Raw genomic sequence first — 16,365 nt, forward strand, 5'->3', positions numbered from 1 at the left:
TACTGGTAACATAGTACTGTACTAGTGGTAACATAGTACTGTACTAGTGGTAACACAGTACTGTAGTGCTGGTAACATAGTAATGTACTAGTGGTAACATAGTACTGTACTAGTGGTAACACAGTACTGTACTACTGGTAACATAGTACTGTACTAGTGGTAACACAGTACTGTAGTGGTGGTAACATAGTAATGTACTACTGGTAACATAGTACTGTACTAGTGGTAACATAGTAATGTACTAGTGGTAACATAGTACTGTACTAGTGGTAACACAGTACTGTAGTGCTGGTAACATAGTAATGTACTACTGGTAACATAGTACTGTACTAGTGGTAACATAGTACTGTACTAGTGGTAACACAGTACTGTAGTGCTGGTAACATAGTAATGTACTAGTGGTAACATTGTACTGTACTAGTGGTAACATTGTACTGTAGTGCTGGTAACATAGTAATGTACTAGTGGTAACATTGTACTGTAGTGCTGGTAACATAGTATTGTATTGCTGGTAACATAGTAATGTACTAGTGGTAACACAGTACTGTACTAGTGGTAACGCAGTACTGTAGTGCTGGTAACATAGTAATGTACTAGTGGTAACATTGTACTGTACTAGTGGTAACAGTACTGTAGTGCTGGTAACATAGTAATGTACTACTGGTAACATAGTACTGTACTAGTGGTAACATAGTACTGTACTAGTGGTAACACAGTACTGTAGTGCTGGTAACATAGTAATGTACTAGTGGTAACATTGTACTGTACTAGTGGTAACATTGTACTGTAGTGCTGGTAACATAGTAATGTACTAGTGGTAACATTGTACTGTAGTGCTGGTAACATAGTATTGTATTGCTGGTAACATAGTAATGTACTAGTGGTAACACAGTACTGTACTAGTGGTAACGCAGTACTGTAGTGCTGGTAACATAGTAATGTACTAGTGGTAACATTGTACTGTACTAGTGGTAACATTGTACTGTAGTGCTGGTAACATAGTAATGTACTAGTGGTAACATTGTACTGTACTAGTGGTAACATAGTATTGTATTGCTGGTAACATAGTAATGTACTAGTGGTTAACATTTTGTACTGTACTAGTGGTAACATAGTATTGTATTGCTGGTAACATAGTAATGTACTGCTGGTAACATTGTACTGTACTAGTGGTAACATAGTATTGTATTGCTGGTAACATAGTAAATTTACTAGTGGTAACATTGTACTGTAACTAGTGGTAACACAGTACTGTACTGCTGGTAACATAGTACTGTTCTAGTGGTAACACAGTACTGTACTAGTGGTAACACAGTACTGTACTGCTGGTAACATAGTAATGTACTAGTGGTAACACAGTACTGTACTAGTGGTAACATTGTACTGTAGTGCTGGTAACATAGTAATGTACTAGTGGTAACATTGTACTGTACTAGTGGTAACATTGTACTGTAGTGCTGGTAACATAGTACTGTACTGCTGGTAACATAGTAATGTACTAGTGGTAACACAGTACTGTACTAGTGGTAACACAGTACTGTAGTGCTGGTAACATAGTAATGTACTAGTGGTAACATTGTACTGTACTAGTGGTAACATTGTACTGTAGTGCTGGTAACATAGTACTGTACTGCTGGTAACATAGTAATGTACTAGTGGTAACACAGTACTGTACTAGTGGTAACACAGTACTGTAGTGCTGTTATCTGTGCAGGGGGTAGAGTAACCATGGACTTGGACGGTATGTGCAGTTCGAGCGCCAGCAGAATAAATCCGCCTCTACTGTCACGGGGGCAAAACGCAACTATCAGGCAGCCTAGTTTAGTGTTTAGACTTGTGCACTACTTCCTGCTACAGCCCCAAACTACCCCACCGAGCTGACAACGTGTCTGGATCAAGGAAGATTCGTCCAAACCAAAATAGAATAAAATAAATAAAAACATTAAAAGGTTCAAAAGAATAAATCAGTTCCATACATGCGCCACATCACCACGAGTTCCTCCGATTCACACACGCACACACACGCACGTTTCATACACATGTGTACATTCTATACATACAGGCTGACTGTACACACCACCAGCAGAATTCTTCTCACTACAACCCACTAAGCGAAGTAGGACCCAGTAGGACCCAGTAGGACCCAGTAGGACCCAGTAGGACCAGTGGCATGGAACGCGGCCCCAGGGAGCCGTGCTGGGCTCGGTTCAGGTCGGGATACTCACGCTGATCTGCAGAACTGCGGACAGAAAGTTTATTAAAAAAAAAGAAGAGTTGAATCTGCGGTCAGTCTCTCTCCCCCTCGTCCGCTTGGAAAGCCGGAGTTCTTGTAGACCCGGACCGGGGTGACCGAGACAGCTCGACGTGAGAACAACAAAGAGTAACAGGAGGAGGAGGAGGAGGAGGAGGAGGACGGGGATCTCCTCCGCTCCCCACCATGTGGTAGAAATGAGAAATAGTCAGATGCTCCTCGTTAACCCTTAAATCCCCACACGCCGCACGCGCGCGCGCGCCTCACGCGCACGCACGCGCACATCACACGTATTCAGCGCGTATCGTGCCGTGACAGGGTCCCCCTCGGTGTAACGTCCATAAGTAAACGTTTGGAAACACTAAAGCCACAGACGTGACCGGGGGGGTCTGCAAGTCGGTGTTGCGCTACAATCTGCAGCCCCTAGGATTCTGTGACCCTGTATTTAAAAACACGTTGTTTCGGACAGCAGAGATGCGGTTAGATGTAGGCATTCCCTTATAGGTGGTTACATGTAGGTACTGGGTTGGCAGTGGTTCATGTTAGACGTGGGTTTGGGGGGTTCACTAGAACGGCGGTCTCATTATGGCCGTTTCGGATTTTCAAACTTTAATAACTTTGTGTGGGGGGGGGGGTTGCATATATGCATCAAAATGAGTTTTACATCAATCGCACACAAAAGAGTTACCATAAAATCTACCAAAAAGCGACGTGTCACGACGGTCAACGTGACCGTCTCGTAATGTGCGCGTGACGGTGCGCGTCATGTCAGTATTTATGACGTGTGTTGGTGGCGTCACTTCCTTCGTGAAGTTCGTTGCTCTGCCCTAGAAACACACTAGCGCCCTCCAGTGGAGAGAAATAGTCTACACTTGACGTGTGATTATGTCCAACATGTCTGGTTACAGACGCACCATGACTACCACCGAGGCGCTGCGGTGTTTACAGGCGTTGGACGGCGGCCATTTTGAATTGTTTAAAAAATAGTATTAAAAGTTACTAAAATATTAATTTTGGTGTCAGTTAGTTTCATAACAGACATACTAACATATGTAATGCATCAATATCTCAACTGGGTATTTATCTTGACACAATATAGAGTTTAAAAACCGTGGCGGTCAAAATGACCGCCCACGGTCGTTCTAGTAGTTTTTTAAAGTTCTGTCGTTGTTTGGGACTGTTTCAATATTTATTTTCAGATTTTAAAAAATATATATTTCACGTTTTATAGGCCTTGTTACGTTTGTTAGATGAGCAACATGTGTTTTCTGTTTTGTTTTTCAGGTCATATTTTCACTTTTTCAATTTTGCTATTCAAGTTCCACCATGTCTCTTTGAAGTTTAAACTGTTTAAAAATAGTATTAAAGTTGTTAAAATGTGAATTTTGGTGTCACTTAGTTTCCTAACAGACATACTAACATATGTAACGCATCAATATCTCAACTGGGTATTTATCTTGACACTATATAGAGTTTATTAGTTTTTTAAAGTTCTGTCGTTGTTTGGGACTGTTTCAATATTTATTTTCAGTTTTAAAATATATATATATTTCACGTTTTATAGGCCTTGTTACGTTTGTTCGATTAGCAATATGTGTTTTCTGTTTTGTTTTCCAGGTCATATTTTCACTTTTTCAATTTTGCTATCATGTCTGTCTGAAGTTTAAATTTTTCAAAAAATATTATTATAGTTGTTAAAACGTTAATTTTGGTGTCAGTTAGTTTCATAGCAGACATACTACCATTTGCAATGCAGTAAAATCTCAATTGGGTATTTAACTTGACAGGATATAGAGTTTTAAAACCGGCGGTCATTTTGACTGCCCGTGGTCGTTTTAGGTAGGAGTGAATCCCGGTCGTTTTCACTAATCTCATGGGTCGTAGATCTTGATGCGACACCCGACAAGGCCGGCAGATCCGGCCTACAGATCCAGGTCACGCGTGTCTTCTATCTACCTGGTGACGTCTGTAAACGATACTTTGTGGTGCAGGTCAGTGACGCAGCAGATAAAAGGTGCCACCGCCCGTCTGTCACGGCCTGTTCTACATCAGGGTGCGCGAGCTAATCTCATCACGTGACGTCACGACGGATCAGCGTTAAAGGGCACAACCCCTTAAAAGTTTAAATACAGAGGTGGAAAGAGTCCTGGAAAAAAAGGTCCCCCATCAGTATCGGTACTGCTACTTCAGTGGTCATTTACTTTGGGGTATGAGTAAAGGCATTGATTGAGAAAGCAACTCGAGTAAAGGAGTTTCTTACTGAAAATAAGTAACTGAGTGATTACTTTGTGGAATACTTTTGTATATCGATGAAAACAACCTGGACAAACACACTGTATAAACCAAGCCACGTATCAATTAACACTTATTTGAAAACAACCTTTGTTCAAATCTACCACGGTTATTAAAATGGAAATAGCAAAGTCGAACACTTTATCGTAAATCAACTCAAAGTAAAAGTTAAAAAAAAACTGAGTGTCTTGCACTCAAAAGAAGTACCGTTACATGGGGAATTTGCAACAAGAGTAGTTGTAGTTTCTCATCTTCCACCCCTGTTTACATGTAAAAGAAAGGTAATAAAAAAAGATACAAACAAACAAAATACAAAACTCAGGACTGAAACCGGTTATCACTTCCAGATTGAGTCCGATCGATTATGATGCAACTGCTTCCTGCTTCCAGCTCCTGCCTTCGTGAACTTACGTGAAATCAGTTCATGTAAAATGATTTCACATAACTTGACACAGTTAAGTTCATTTACTTGCTTTTCCCAAGGTAATCTGTTTCCTATTTTTTTTTAAGTAAACTTAACTTGTTAGATTAGTTCAACTGAGCTTAAAATGTTTTGCAGCTGATCTTGGTTTGTACTCAGCATCTGGTGCCTCTCGTGTCAGTGTCCAACAATAGTCGGCCAGCATTGATGGATTCCAATTGCCCTGATGCCTCTTTTCCATGGTCGCAATGTCCTGCTGAGACCTTTCACCATGTTCGTCACTGACTGCACCAAGACCAGCAGGGAAGAAGTCCCAAGTGTGAATGCAGAAAATGAATTTTCAATAACATGTTGCACTTCATGGTTTTGTGTGCTTTAAGCATGTTGTCAAGCAGCTCAGTGTAGTTTGGTGCTCTGTGGTTGCCAAGAAAACGCTCAGCAACATCCTTAAATGCCTTCCATGCTATTTCCTCTGGCTCCACCAGCAGATCTTCTACCTCCCTGTCACTGATGACCCGTCTGATTTGTGGGCCAACAAAAATGCCTCCCTTCATCTTGGCACCAGTTATTCTTGGAAACATCTCAAACAGCGACATCCATCGCCTTCTTTGTTCATTGCTTTCGCAAAATTGCTCATCAATCCGAGTTTTACATGAACAGGAGGCAGAAATATCTTTGTGGGGTGGACAAGTGGTTTATGCACCACACTTTTCTGCCCTGGAACGAAATGCTCTTTAGCATGGCTGTCCCATTCACACAGGAAACAACAGTACTTTGTATATCCGAGCTGCATTCCTAGTAGCAGTGCCAGTACTTTTAGGTCACCACACATGTTCCAGTCGTAATTGTTGTACTGTATGTGTTTCACCAACAGCTCCATGTTACTGTTGGAATGGAGGAGTTGGATGTGCCTTCCCAAAAAGAAACTCTTACTGTGGTGCTAAACCCCAAAAAAACATACTATACTTCAAAGAACTACATCCAAGGATGTAGGGTAGTACTCAGCAATTTCATGCTAAGGTTTCGGCCTACTGCTACAGGCCTTCACCAGAGCAGGCCTGTAGCAGTAGGCCGAAACCTTAGCACGTTTTGCTGGCCAAAACAAATTGGTGGAAATGAGGCGCTGTCCCTGTCCTTTTACACATCATACATCCATAGTAGAAAATAACAAAATGGTCAACAATGTGAAAGTAGAAAATGTGTTGGTGGAACCCAGGGATACCCCAGCTACAATACGATAGGTGTATTCTGGTTCAGTCATAGGCTTACATTCTGTATCGTTATCGCAGGCAGCAGGCACGGCCAGAAACTCTCCACGATATCGAAGCGTTGCATTTACCACTGTTTCAAATTTGGAGACCTTCCATAATCCTGCATAGTTCAACTCACGTGGCCTGTAACCTTTATTGAACTCAGACAAGGCAAATGAGATAATCTCTCTCTCATTATCGAGTAGATCATTATGAATAAGCCCTGAAACATAACAGATCAACGGTACTGGAACTACCATAGGTGACTGAGACGATGCAGGTAAATGTTGGCAAATCCAACAATTAGTAAAGTTACTAGAGGTGGCCCATTCTGTCATCATAGTTGTAGTATTCCTGTAACCAACTACATTACAGTTGATACGACTGGCTATGACATATGACGTACAGTTGATACGGCAGGATATGACATAGGACGTACGGAAGTACTGGAGGTCAGAGAGGTCGTGGGGATGCCCCGATGGGGTTCATTAAAGACAAACAATTTGAGTAAACTCCCTCATTCACTATACCGTATCGATGAATACGACATGTTTTCAGAGTAGTTGATCGAACTCACGTCAGGGAGAGAGAAGATGGATTCCTACTGCGTTCCGAGCCCTAGGATGGACTGGGATTCGACGAACCTGCCGGACGCATGGAGAAAGTTGCGACAGCATGTTGAGCTAATGTTCTCAGGCCCACTACGTTTGCAAAACGAAGAAGCAAAGTGCAGTTGTCTTCCACTATGGGTGGGAGAAAAAGGACGCGACGTCTTCAACACATGGACACTGACAGCTGCTGAAGCTAAGTTAGTGAAAACGTATTATGATGGATACGAGGAGTACATGATTCCTAAAGCTAACCCGATTTTTGCTGGGTACAAGTTTCATGAAAAGATGCAGAGTCCTTTGAGAATTTTGTAACAGAGCTAAAGGGATAGGATTGTTTTTGCAACCAGCTCACCAAGAGTGCGTGAAATCGCTAGATTGCATGAGCTAGTACAGGAACAAATCAGAGCGATGGTTGGCAGCCGTGCCAGTAGCAACAGTTCCCAGGAGAATGCACAATCCACCTGAAACCGGATGCAGCACCAGTGGTGTACCCTCCATGACGGATTCCACTCAAGCTCCGCAACCGTTTGAAAGAAGAGCTGGATGAGATGGAGAGAGCTGGAGTCATCCAGAAGTTAACAGAACCTACAGAATGGGTAAATGGTTGTTGAAAAACCCAGCACTGGCAGACTGAGAATATGCCTTGACCCCAAAGACCTGAATCAGGCAATACAAAGACCACATTACCCAATGCCTACATTAGATGACATCACACCAAAGCTGGCTGGAGCACAATATTTCAGTGTGCTTGATGCACGGTCAGGCTACTGGGCGATCAAACTAACAGAAGAGTCTTCAATGTTGACAACCTTTAACACTGTGGTTGGCCGGTACAGGTTTCTCCGCCTTCCTTTTGGTGTCATTTCAGCACAGGATGAGTTCCAGAGGAGAATCGATGAGACCTACGAGGGCTTCAGTGGCATTGCAGCCATCGTTGACAACATTCTGGTGTATGGCAGCAAAAAAGAGGAGCATGACGCAAACCTACGGGCCATGCTGCAGAGGATGAAGGAAAGAGGGGTAAAGTTAAACCCAGATAAATGTGTCATCTGTGTTCCAGAGGTCAAATACTTCAGGCACAGGCTGAGTTGTGAAGGCAGCAAACCAGACCCAGGCAAGGTCGAAGCCATCAGAGATATGGAGCGACCTCAGAACAAGGCAGAGCTTGAGACAATACTGGGGATGACCAACTACCTGACCAGATTCGCACCCAGATTGTCAGAGGTGAATGCACCACTACGTAAACTACTGAAGGAAAGCAGTGAGTTTGTATGGGATGCAACACATGACAAGGCATTCCAGAACATGAAAGATCTCATTGTACAGGAACCAGGTCCCGTCCTCATGTACTTTGATCCAGAAAAGGAACTGACACTACAGGTTGATGCATCCAATAGTGGCCTCGGAGCAGTGCTCCTACAGGATGGTAGGCCAGTTGCATACGCCTCAAAGTCACTAAATCAGTCTGAAGAAAACTACGCTCAAACTGAGAAGGAGCTCTACGCGGTCCTCTTTGGGTGTAAGCGCTTTCACCAATACGTGTATGGTCGCCCCGTAGTCATCGAGTCTGACCACAAGCCTCTCGAATCGATACTGAGGAAACCCCACGCAGCAGCACCAGTGAGACTTCAATGCATGATACTGCAACTGCAAAGCTATGACATCACTATCATGCACCGCCCCGGAAAAGACATTCCAGTAGCAGACACGTTGTCCAAGAAGTCAATCGTCACCAATGAGACCAATCTGAGTGGAGGCATGGATGCCCAAGTACACATGCTCATGAGTAACCTACCTGTGAGTGACAGCAAGCTTATAGAAATCCAGGCAGCAGCTACATCCCGAGATGCGCGGCTCACCGTGTTGAAACAGGTAATTCGGGCTGGCTGGCCTGAATCAAGAAAGAAGTGTCCACCCAGTGTTGCTGAATGTGCAGTTACCACAGAGAAACCACCTTGGTTCCTGCCGGTCTCAGGAGTGCAAGATGCTGATCTGCCAACATGCAATTCAAGCTCTGGATTCTGCAACGGAGTTTCCTGTAAATCTGGTCTGGGAGAACACACTTCAGTTATTGTTGAAACACAGTTGTGCTGTTCACCATCGTCTGCTGTGGGGAGAAGAGTAGCTGGATTTAAGACATTACATCTTTTCACAGTGATGTAAGGCATGTCTAATGGAACAGTATTGTAGCGGAGCCATCTTGCTGTAGACAATTGAGATGTTTTTTGTTCTAATAGGATTACAGCATGTGGGACCAACCCTGTCAAATCAGCGTAACCCACAATGTCCCTTGAGGCCATGACCGCCTTCTCTGCTGCAGCAACAGCTTTTAAGCATGTTGGCAGCCCTGCAGCAACTGGGTCAAGTTTGGCTGAGAAGTAAGCCACTGGCCTGTGTTTACCCGCACGATCTTGGAGCAGGACGGATGTCATGTACCTTCCCTTTGTGTCCGCGGTCTGCGTGAATGGTCTGGTAGGGTCTGGTAGTCCTAAAGTCGGAGTCACCTGTAGAACTAGTTTCAAATCAACAAATGCCTTTTCTGCATCGTCAGTCCAGGTTACTTTATTGTGTGCCGTCAAGCCTTGCCCATGTGCGATTGTGCTCAAGGGCGCCTCGAGGATGGCACAGTTAGGAACGAAAGATCAAAGTAAGACAGTAAGAACACATACCTATCAACGACATGACTTGCTTCTTAGTTACTGGTTTAGGAATGTCCTGTATGGCCTTGACCCATTTTGGGTTGAGGGATTTGCCCTCTGCTGTGATCACATGACCCAGGAATGCCACCTGTTGTCGTACAAATTGTAATTTTGACAGACTAGCTTTGTGGCCTTCTGATGCCAGATGTTTCAACAATGCCACAGTGTCCTTTTCACATTGATCTCTAGATGGTGCTGCTACCATCAAATCATCTACATACTGTAGGGGAGCATCTCCTGGAGACAGTTTCAGAGAGCTGATACTGTCCCTTAGCGCTTCATTGTAAATTGTTGGAGATTCACAATAGCCTTGACGCAAACGTGAGCAGACGAACATCCGGACAGCCAAAATTGGCTGTCCGGATGTACTGGAACACTGAAAAATGCATTTGCCAGATCCACGACCAAAAACCATGTGCTTCCCGGTGGCACTTGAGAAAGAATGGTGTATGGATTTGGTATATTAGGAGCACGCTGTTGGACTGCGTCATTCACTGCCTGTAGGTCGTGTATGAATCACCACTCATCCGGTTGACCTTGGTCTCTTAGTTTCTTTACCAGAAAGATTGGAGTTCTCACGGGTAACGAATACCCCTGCCTTCAACAGAGAGTTGAAAACTGGCATAATTCCCTCAACCGCCTTGGGTTTTAGTGGATATTGCGATTGACATGGTCTGAAATCTGATTTAGGTGCGATCACAATTGGTTGCATGCTTTTAATTAAACCTAGATCATGTTTTCCTTGGGCCCACAACGTCTGTGGGATTTCCTGTAGTACCGGATGTTGCTCAGTGCCACGCGTGTCATTTGGGAAAGTCTGTGTGTTCGTACATGGTGTGTCAGGTACCAATTCTACCGTTCTGGTTGTGTCTACAGTGCATGTGTATTCTTGTCTGTACACACAGTGATCTGGATTAAATTGCACAGATGGATCTGCGGTTGGCGTCCACTCATCATACGTCAAACATTCCTTTACCCATGGACCTAGGTCTCGCCATTCATCCTCCTCGCCGTGTTTTGCAAGAGACACGTGTGGAACCAACCCCAGGAACTGTAAATGGAGAGTGACACCATGTGCGTTGAAATCCCCTATTCTTTGCTAATTGATTTACCTTAGGAGTGTTGTCAGTTTTACCTGATGCTGAGCCAGGTAACACTCACCCCTTCAGGTGGCGATACCAGGCAGACTCCCAATTTGCACATTACATCCCTTCCCATCAGATTGATCGGACAGCACTCCGATAACAAAAAGGAACGTTTAAATTTGCCTGTTACCTTGTCACCACATGACAATGGAGATGTGTATTTTGCAAGCACCGTTTCTCCCGATGCCCCAACCGAGTTCACCTATCTGCCACTCCGTTTGGGAGGTGGTGAGAATGAGTCTGCCTTAATGACAGAATTTGTTGCTTCAGAGTCTACAAGAAATGTTACAAGTGTATCATGTACAATGATTGTGTATGTTGGCATATTAGCATAAGCAACAGAACATGCAGCATATGTACCCATAGAACATGCAGCTTATGTACCTATAGACCATGCAGCTTATGTACCTATAGAACATGTAGCTTATGTACCTATAGACCATGCAGCTTATGTACCTATAGAACACGCAGCATATGTACCTATAGATCGTGCCGCTTATGTACCTATAGAACACGCAGCTTATGTACCTATAGAACATGCAGCATATGTACCTATAGAACATGCAGCTTATGTACCTATAGAACACGCAGCTTATGTACCTATAGACCATGCAGCTTATGTACCTATAGAACATGCAGCTTATGTACCTATAGAACACACAGCATATGTACCTATAGAACATGCAGCATATGTACCTATAGAACATGCAGCTTATGTACCTATAGAACACGCAGCATATGTACCCATAGAACATGTATAAGCAACAGAACATGCAGCATATGTACCTATAGAACATGCAGCATATGTTCGCATATGTACCTATAGACCATGCAGCTTATGTACCTATAGAACATGCAGCATATGTTCGCATATGTACCTATAGAACATGCAGCATATGTACCTATATAACATACAGCACATGTACCCATAGAACATGCAGCTTATGTACCTATAGAACATGCAGCATATGTACCTATAGAACATGCAGCATATGTACCTATAGAACATGCAGCATGTGTACCTATAGAACATGCAGCATGTGTACCTATAGAACATGCAGCATATGTACCTATAGAACATGCAGCATGTGTACCTATAGAACATGCAGCATATGTACCTATAGAACATGCAGCATATGTACCTATAGAACATGCAGCATGTGTACCTATAGGCAGGATCTTTTCCACCTCCTGTTTCTTTTCTAACCCTTCTATTGCAGTGCTAACCAATGTGTGTGTGTGTTGTGTGTGTGTGTGTGTGTGTGTTGTGCATCACCCTTTGATATGTAGGTTGGTCCTCGCTGTGCATCAGCATGGGAAACGCTTCCCCGTCTCTCTCCCGGGCTACTGCTCGGAGTCAGTCAGCCTTTTTTTTGTGCTGTTTTTCTTGGGACAATCTCTTACCCAGTGGCCTTTTCCACCCGCAGTAAAAGCATACTTCAGGGTCATAATCTCATCCTAGACCGCTTCCTCCACCCCTTCCTCGCCCACCGTGGAATCCATAGCTTCTTGACCAGGTCAGCAACGTCAGGCTTCATGCCATTTCGGATCGTGTGTACCTCATGTGCTGAGGTTCGATTGCCGAACCTCAGATCCAGGAGGAACAATGCAGATTCTGTCCTGGCTGTGGAACAACGGACCAACTCTTTACCCTTGCGGAAGTGCTGAGGGGGGCACGGGAGTTTGACCAACCAGTCTACATGTGTTTTGTGGACTTGGAGAAGGCTTATGACCGTGTACCCAGCGGCACACTGTGGGGGGTACTGCGGGATTATGGGGTACCGGGGCTGTTGCTGTGTCCGCATTCTTGGCACAAAGTCAAACACGTTTTCGGTGGGTGTCGGACTCCGCCAAGATTGTCCCTTGTCTGCGATTCTGTTTGTGATATTCTTGGACAGGATCTCAAGGCACAGCCAAGGTGAGGGGCGTGTCCATTTTGGGAACCTCAGAATTGCATCTCTGCTCTTCACAGATGATGTGGTTTTGTTGGCTTCATCAGAACGTGACCTCCAGCAAGCACTGGGGAGGTTTGCAGCTGAGTGTGAAATGGCCGGGATGAGAGTCAGCACCCCCAAGTCTGAGGCCATGGTTCTCTACCGGAAAATGGTGGATTGCTCCCTCCGAGTTGGGGATGAGTTGTTGCCTCAAGTGAAGGAGTTGAAGTATCTCGGGGTCTTGTTCATGAGTGAGGGGAGGATGGAGCGGGAGATTGACAGGTGGATTGGTGTAGCATCAGCAGTAATGCGGACGTTGTACCGGACCGTTGTGGCGAAGAGGGAGCTGAGCCGGGAGGCAAAGCTCTCAATTTACCAGTCAATCTTCGTTCCACCCCTCACCTATGGTCATGACCTTTGGGTAGTGACTGAAAGGGTGACATCGCGGATACAAGCGGCTGAAATGAGTTTCCTCCGTAGGGTGTCTGGGCTCAGCCTAGAGATAGGGTGAGGAGCTCAGACATCCGGAGGGAGCTCGGAGTAGACCCGCTGCTCCTTCGCATTGAAAGGAGCCAGTTGAGGTGGTTCTGGCATCTGATCAGGATGCCTCCTGGAGGCCTCCCTTTGGAGGTTTACTGGGCACGGCCAACTGGGAGGAGACCCCGGGGTAGACCCAGAATGCGCTGGAGGAACTACATGTCCAATCTGGCCTGGGAACGCCTTGGGATCCCCCAGGAGGAGCTGGAGGGCGTTGCTGGGGAGAGGGACGTTTGGAGTGCCCTACTTAGCTTGTTGCCACCACGACCCAACCCTGGAAAAGCGTATGGAGAGGAGACCCCTTACCCCTGTCCTCACTGCTCCCTCCTTGGGCCGATAAATCTGGGTACAGTGAGCTTCCACCTGCTGCTGGCAGTCTCTGTGTCGGGGGTAATGGTGCTGGTGCTGTAGTCAGTGCTGGTCCTGATGCCGGGGATGATTGGGCTGGTGGTGCGTGTGGGGGTGGAGTTGCTGTCGTCTCTGCCGGGATGGGCCGTTGAGGCTGACGTCGTCTCGGCGAAGCACAGTCGAGATCAGAGTCCTGCATTTTCACACACCGAGACACAGATGAGACCCTCCCTGTCTCTGTCCAGCTGTGTTTTTCGCTCCCTTCTTTGTGCTTCTTCCATCCATATGATTTCCAATCTATGATAACTTTATTCTTTCCCTTCTTGTCATCAACTTCCTCTTTCTCCTTTGTCTCTAACACTGTCCTTAATTGTGTTAATTGTCTTACGCTGAAGCTTCCTCCTACTGGAAGCCCACATTCAGTTATCCAGAACTTTACTTCTTTCACTGACGTGTCGCCATAATTCACGCTCATGTAATTTATATTTGATGTGTTCAAATCTACTTCCTCATTCTCTTCTTTGTTCTCGTTTTTGCTGTGACTCTTTCCCATTATGATGCCTTTTTTATATTATTTGATTGTTCGTGTCTTCTTTGCTTTCTTTATGTCTTCTTTCTCATAGATTTCATAAATTTCATGTAGTTCAGTATACCTGTTCTTTTCTGATATTCCCCCTGCTCAACGGATAACTGCCTTGACACACATACACAGAACCTCTCTTTTCTCCTTTCCCCCCCTTCTCTCTCTCTCTCTCTCTCTCTCTCTCTCTCTCTCTCTCTCTCTCTCTCTCTCTCTCTCTCTCTCTCTCTCTGTCTCTCTCTCTCTCTCTCTCTCTCTCTCTCTCTCTCTGTCTCTCTCTCTCTCTCTCTCTGTCTCTCTCTCTCTCTCTCTCTCTCTCTCTCTGCACTGCATGCGGGAAGGTTGGGTACGTCAGCGTGAGTGAGGGCGTTGAATGAGCTTGAGCGTGTTTTTTGGATTAATTCACTTGTTCTCTACTGCTTTCACTTTTCTTTTCTTTTCTTTTCTTTTCTTTTCTTCTCTACATGGTAATGTGAGGGAAGTTTAATTTTACTTCGTCGTTGGTTGTTGGAAAGTGACTGGAGTGGCTGGTGGGAGGTTGGTAGTGTGCAATATGGCGTCCCTCCCCGGTGAGGGCTCGCCTCCCCTGTCTATCAGACACGGGGTTAGAGTGGTGGTCGACCCGCGGTACACTGTGGAACAGGTTCTCCTGGCTGCAGGAGAACAGGTCGGCTATGAGAACATCACCTACGGCTCTCGGATGAACAAAGCCGTGGTGGCTTTTCTCCGAGAGGAGCGTTTAGTCCACCTGTTGGTCGAGAGGGGCCTGGTGCTGGACGGTTTGTTTGTAGCCGTCTCGCCATTGTTTGTGCCGTCGACACGTGTTACCGTGTCAGGCGTACCTCCGTTTATCCCGAACGAGCTCATTGAGAAAGAACTGGGTCGTTTCGGGAAGTTTGCTGGCGGGTTCAGAACAGTCCGTCTGGGTTGTGGCGACGCCAGACTGCAGCATGTTAACTCCCTGCGGAGACAGGCCTTCATGTATTTGAATGATCCCTCAGAACATCTACAAGTGCCATTTAAGGTCAAATACGAACAAGGCTTCTACACTTTGTACGCGAGTTCTGGCAGCATGAAGTGTTTTGAGTGCGGCGATGTCGGCCACAAACGTTCATCCTGCCCGCACAGGGAGCCCACAGCGGGCAGCAGTACAGGCGAGCCGCCGCCTGATGGCGCCGCTGAGGGCGGTAGCCCGCAAACTGCGCAGCAGACGGCAGGAGATACCGTAACCGGTGATCCCCAACCTGGTACGGAAGGAAATGTACCAACTGAGCAGGACAGCAATACTGTAAATGACGGTAATCTGAGAGGTACTGAAGCACAGGATGCGGATGTAAGCAGAGACGAAGGACAGACAGAACCAGCGGGAGACAGTCACCCAGCCGAGGCTGAGAGTCAGGTCTCTGCAGGTGAGTCACACTGTGAAAACGCTGGAAATGAAGATGAGGACATGTTAGAGGATGATGGCCTATCTCAGTTTGCTGATATTGTGTCGCAAGATGATCAGCAGTCATACTCATTGAAAGAGATTAATGATTTCCTTGACGAAACCTATGGCAGACAGTCTGTGGATGTAACAGATTTCTTCTCGGATGTGGACAGGTTTGTTAGTTCTGTTATGAAAATTAGAAAAACAGCTGGATATGAAGAGCTCAGTAAGCAGAAGAGGTTTCGTCTGAATAAGATTCTGACGAAACTCAGGAAAGAAAAGCGAGGGAAGGTTTCTTTACGTGTACAAAACTGAAATATATATGTGACACACAAAAGGTGGTTTTTCTCTCTTGGAAAGGTTTCACTGTCTTATCCTTCCTTTTCTCTCTTCTTTTAATGGACGGTTTGCGAGTAGGGAGTCTAAATAGTAACGGAGGACGGGATAGAGTTAAGCGAGGTGTGGTAGCTGAGCTGATTAGAGCTAAGAACATAGATGTGCTCTTCCTACAGGAAACACACAGCTCTGCAGACGACGAGATAGAGTGGGGAATGAGTTGGGCAGGCCAGGCTTTTTTGAGTCATGGTACCAACTTTAGTGCAGGTGTAGCTGTTCTCTTCTCGCAGCGCCTCCTTTTGACAAATGTTTTGACATGTGAAGTGGAGCAGGGCAGGATCCAGGTAGTTCAGGCAACAATCCAAGAAATACCCTTTGTGTTTATAAATGTATATGCTTATAATACAGGCACTGGTCGCTTGAGATTGTTTAGCAAACTGAGGGATAAACTCAAACAATTTAATAGTGGCTCAATCATAGTGGTGGGAGGAGACTGGAATTGCACTACACACCCTACAGTTGACAGAAACTC

The 16,365-nt window shown here is 45.3% G+C and overlaps 1 protein-coding gene across 1 annotated transcript in view; it reads right to left on the reverse strand.

The window, feature by feature from the left end:
* Nucleotides 1-2,372, reverse strand: part of LOC130111477 (CD82 antigen-like) — a 61,255-nt gene extending 58,883 nt beyond the window's left edge. The window contains exon 1 of the mRNA XM_056278684.1: nt 2,226-2,372. The gene's annotated coding sequence lies outside the window, so the exon portion shown is untranslated. The remainder of the gene's footprint in view (nt 1-2,225) is intronic.
* Between the last annotated feature and the right edge of the window lie 13,993 nt (nt 2,373-16,365).

Source organism: Lampris incognitus, chromosome 4 (genome assembly GCF_029633865.1).
Source record: "Lampris incognitus isolate fLamInc1 chromosome 4, fLamInc1.hap2, whole genome shotgun sequence".
Classification (NCBI taxonomy): Eukaryota; Metazoa; Chordata; class Actinopteri; order Lampriformes; family Lampridae; genus Lampris; species Lampris incognitus.